Source organism: Lactuca serriola, chromosome 8, assembly GCF_051521515.1.
Source record: "Lactuca serriola cultivar US96UC23 chromosome 8, Lser_US96UC23_V15, whole genome shotgun sequence".
In the NCBI taxonomy this organism is placed as follows: domain Eukaryota; kingdom Viridiplantae; phylum Streptophyta; class Magnoliopsida; order Asterales; family Asteraceae; genus Lactuca; species Lactuca serriola.
In genome coordinates, this window is record NC_136415.1 from 3,523,479 (window position 1) to 3,529,135 (window position 5,657).

The 5,657-nt window shown below is 32.6% G+C and overlaps 1 pseudogene; it reads left to right on the forward strand.

The window, feature by feature from the left end:
* Positions 1–696: 696 nt before the first annotated feature.
* Positions 697–5,331, forward strand: LOC145065805 (protein-tyrosine-phosphatase PTP1-like; annotated as a pseudogene).
* The last annotated feature ends 326 nt before the right edge of the window (positions 5,332–5,657 follow it).

A 5,657-nucleotide genomic window follows, 5' to 3' on the forward strand; every position in this document is an offset into this window, starting at 1 on the left:
CAAATGTGGAAACTACATCCTGTGGAAAGGACCCAAGAATGAGAAAGTTGTGTGTTATTAACTTGAATAGTGTAAATACCTGAAGAGGAATCCTTGATCTTTCCATCTTTCAAGCTCTCTCCAATGTCTCTTTTCGCCACAATGGAAGCAAGTGGCCTCCTTTAGATCATTGACGGCAGGGACATCAAATTTGGGCTTCGGCTTTGACCTACTGCTAGACCCTCTAGCATGGGCCTTTCCTTTCCTTCCATATTGGGAAGGAGCCTTTTTCTTTTTCCCTTTTCCATATCCAATGGCCAGGATAGGAACATTTGTTGCAGTAGAAGCATGATTTTTCTTCATCCCCGATTCAACAGTTTGCAACAAATTATGGAGCTTAGTCAATGTCGTCTCCGTGTTGTTCAAATGATAGGTCGAACGAACTCATCACAACTAGGAGGTAATGAGTTAAGGACTATGACAATGTCCAACTCATCATCAAACGACACATTAAGCCTATGAAGTTGCTCCACCTACCTTTGCATCTTTTGTACATGAGGGCAAACAGACTCTCCTTCCTTAAGCTTACAAGCCATGAAATCTTTGATCACTTTGAAATGCTCCTGTCTCTCCTTTTTTTGAAAGTTTTCAACAAGATCGAGATCCATCTCGTATGGCCAATATTCTTCATAGAACTTGTCCAGTTCTGGTGCCATAATGGCCACCATGATGCAAGCAACCTTTGTGGCATCATCAGAGTGTTTGTTGTTTGAGGAAATTTCCTTAAGAGTTGATTCGGGCCCTAGTGTGGAGTATCAGACCCTTGCTTTCCTAGAGGCCCACAATCGTGTGACTAAACGGGATTCATGGAAATGGCCATAACTTTGGCTACAGATCTCCGTTTTGGGCCTACGACCAGTCAAATCGAAGCTTGGAGCACGGATTACGTCTAGAAATCGCTTTCTAAATGGATTTATGAACAATTTTGTTATTTTCCTTAATTTTTGGGTTTTGTTTTTGAGTTTATATTTGGCCCATGGACTTTTAGGGTCCCGTTTTAATTTCTTCTTCTTATTTAACTGATTTTTACGTAATTTGGATGGTCGATCATCAATTTTATGAACTTTCATTTTTTCCCAATTATGTGCGTGTTAACCCAGATTTTGAAGACAAACCCACGGTATTCGTAGAATCAACGTGGTTTTGAAGAGATTGACCTGGTTATTCTTTTAGAATCAACAGGTTCACTCTTGTTTATTTCTGTTTGTTTTGAACATTACATTAAGAGTGGTGGTGGAATGATCGATCTGGATAAGAGGCTTTTCGAGGACATATTCCTTGCTCTCATATCGAAGAGTCATTTTCAAGTTCCTTATCTAGTCCATGTAGTTAGGACCGGTGAGCTTCTCTTTCGACAAGATCGAGAGTAGATAGAAATTAGAGTTGGAAGAGCCTACTTGAGTAGTATTGAGATCACCATTTCCAGACATCTATAAAAAGAGACATAGTGTTTATTTAGTGATATAAATCATTAATATTTTAACCTAAATAAAATATTTAAGGCTAGGATCCAAAATACAATTCACAATAAAGAAGAGGGATATCATAATCTAAATGTGAATTTATCAAGGTAGGTAATACAAATTTACCAATTTCAATCTAGCATGAAACTCCTATATCGTTTGAGATTCATTGAATCTTATCAATGACATGTTTAATCTGAGATTACGCACTTCAAATTTGTGGCTGGGATGCTAAGGATTACAAATAAGATGTGAATAACCATGCAAACCCGCTTGACAACCTCAATCTCATTTATCATCTCAAATTAATCTGTCGGTAAACCATACACGCTTCATTAACAATTATAATTTTCGATTTTTCCATCACTCAACTTTATAGTCCTAAATTAGTGTGTCTGTTAACCACACATGCCGCACTAACGACAAATAAAGAGTGATGTACGTTTTCATGGACTAGCATACACTTCACATTTTTATCCTAAAGTAACTAGGGTTGGGATTTATTCAAAAGGTTTTAGTACTTTAACAACATCATACTTTTAAGAGGTTGTGTCCTATCAAATATGTTCGGTTAACGACCCTCCACCATACAAGGGAGCGAAGGGTGAGAGTGTACACCTAGCAGCGATCATTTTATAGGCCGCTTCCTTATACCCCCCCCCCCCCCCCCCTCTTATAGTATGGCTTCATGAATGAGGCATACTAGCAATTTGATAGATTTGTCATTTATATATATATATATATATATATATATATATATATATATATATATATATATATATATATATATATATAACATAATGTGCATTTTAAAACTTTTCAAAATACTAGGGTTTAAAATTGATCTTTTGAATTAAACGATTAATAATAATTAATTTTAACTAAATAACGCTTTAATCTTTTTTCTTAATTAACCAATTCTTTAAATCTTATTATTTACCAATTAAACAATTAACTAAATAATTTAAACACTTGGATTAAATAATTATTTACCAATTAAACAATTAATTAAATAATTCAAGTTTAATCCTAATCCCTTATCATTCTAATTTTTGAAAAAGGGTAGGGTTTATCAAGTTTTAATTATTCAAATTTTAAATCATATTAAAATAATAATTAAGGAAACTAGAAACCCTAGGGATATAAATCAAAATTTTGAAAATAATGGAATGGTGGCTAGGGTTCCCAAAAACCCTAACCATGTCGAAATTTAAGCCTTTAGGTTTTAATTTCCATAAACCCTAATTTTGATTAATTCATTTTACTGCATAATCAAATAGAAACTAAGGCTCTAATACCACTGATGGGTTTTCTAGGTTATAAAATTTTACATGTGGCGAAAAAACAGTTAAACCGTTAAGTTCACATGCAACCTAGAAAGGATCTAGGTTTTCTCTATTGATAGCAACTAACTATGAATATCAAGAAATCCTAGGAGAGAGACTATAAAATCGAAATTCATATTATAGTAGGGTTACAAACCTTTTGATTATTATTGCAAATAATCAAAGTAGAATCCTTCTTCAAAATCTTGGAAAGTTAGCACCAAAGGAATGGATGCCTCTAATAGCTTGTACCAAAAACCCTAGTAGCAAGAAGACTTGAGGAGATAGGAGGCTTGAGCAAAATTTCGGCTCTATGAAGGTAAAAAGGACTAGACGAAAATAATAAGAGCCGGGGAGGGGTTTAGATAACTAAAGGAAACTTGAGGCCATAGCTAGGTTTTTTGGGATAAGACCCAAATTAATTAATATAATAATCAAGCTACATTATCTCCTTATCCTAAGCCTCATGAATGAAAATTCTAGGTTACCTAGCCAAATTTTGTTCACCCCATCCCATGGGGTACTAGAGTTTTCCTGCTTCAACTTTCAATAAACAACCAAAAAGTACCATCACTTTAATCGATTCAATTAATCCCAAAATTAATTCTAATTAATTTATTATTAATTCCAAATTAATTATTATTATTTATTATATTAATCATATAATATATTAAAACTATTTATTCCAATTTATTAATCATATAATGAATTTGCAATTCAGTATCTTCTTCCAAAAGTCATTCTATCCAAATACTAGGTTTTTAGGGCAACCCAAAAATGATTTTGCTTCTAATTCAAGAATATACCAATTTAGATATTGGCTCTCTCTCTCTCTCTCTCTCTCTCTCTATCTCTCTCTATTATATACTATATAATTACTCTTTTTCTTTACACTTGTAAACTCTCTTTACTCTCATACTCTCTCTATTTCTTTAATTCAAAATTATACTAACTCGTCATTTCGTATAACAATACTTTAATATAACACTTCCATATATGATTGTATTGTAGATGAATCCATATGAAAGTGTATCTCGATTCATAGACACTCAAGGCCCTCTTTTCTTGAAACCTTTGAAGATTTTTGGGAAATAGTACTCCAGAATCATTGTCCACCAATTGTCATGCTCACTCGGCTAGTTGACCACCACAGGGTATTGAGTTCTATCTTGTCTCTAGCAGCATTATAAATTATAATCATCTTCACTTCACATGCTATATATATATATATATATATATATATATAGTTATCTACCCTATAAGATTGGTGTTAATAAAGGAATCATGTAAAGCAAATAGAGTAATTGACATTTGTGACCAGATCCAGAAGTGTTGAGACTATTTTCTAGCAGAAAATAATATATGTACATTCACCAGAACAATAACTACAACTGACATCTCTCTAGTGTTATGCCATATGGAGAAGAGGTGAGACAATCATATAAACCTAAAGTTGGGCTATTTTCAATGATGAAGAGAGAAGGGTATTTTTGTCTTTTTGTCAAAAATACTAATTACTATACATTTTACCATCTTCAGTCTGAGGGTCTTCTACCTGTTTTGCATATTCAATATCTGCAATGGCCTGATCATGGAGTTCCAGATGACACGTCAGCAGTTCGAGACATTTTTAGAAGAATACAACATCTTCCCTCATCAAAAGGGTCAATCATGGTGCATTGCAGGCTAATTGATCTCATTTTTATAAATATGTTTTCATTGATTAGTTAGTTGTTTATCTGATAAAAAATTTATATTTTTTACAATGTAGGGATTGGTAGAACTGGAACATATTAGGCAATTCATAACACCATTCAAAGAGTTTTAATTGGTGACAAGTCTGCTTTGGATCTTTTTAGCACCATAACAACTTTCAAGGGGGGGAGGGGATGGTCCAAACATTGGTATGTATGTATGTATGTATGTATGTATGTATGTATGTATGTATGTATGTATTTAGTAATCGAAGAGGGAATGCAATGGAATGGAGCATTCCAACGGAATCAGAAAATCTTGATTGTTTGCCACAAACGAATGGAATGTGATTCCTTGGTTCTCTTGGGCTGATTTTCATTCCATGGGGGACGGAGGGAATGATATATTATAGTTTTAAATTATGTTTATTTATATAATCTCTTAGTAACATCGGTGCTTTTAAAAAATAAAAATTTAAAACTTGAATAAAACTACTTTTTTCTTCTTTTTCCAAAATAAATATAAAAAAAATCATCGTAATTTTATTTTAGGATTTCATGGTACTTAATTTTTTATATTTGTAAACAAATATTTTGAATAATTGTATTTTATTTATTTGAAATACATAAGTACATACTGTAATGATCTTTCCATTACCCCTTTATGATTCCATTCCATCATACCAAATAAATGAAAGTACATTGCTATTTGTGGTTAAAGATCAATACTTCTTATGCTATGAAGCTATTATTGATGAACTTGAAAACCTTATCTCAGATTCCAACATTCAATCAAGGTTAAAATGGTAAATTCATCTATATACAGCTTACAAAAACACCCACTTTTGTATTTACGTTGTACAAAATCTCACTGTCACATTTGATGTCTTGGTTTTTGGCTTGTAATTTTTATTTTATTTATTTATTTGTTTTTTCTGGGATTTTGGTTTCTAATTTTCGTTTTTCTTTTTGGTCTACATTATATGTTTTCAAGGTACCCACACAATGTGGTCACATCTATTATTGGTAAGATTAAAAGTACATTGTTGTAATCGAGAGTTTTAGTAAAGTACATTGTTATTTCTATCAAACACAGGATCTAAAAAAGTTTCATAAACTAAAAAGGTCAGGATATA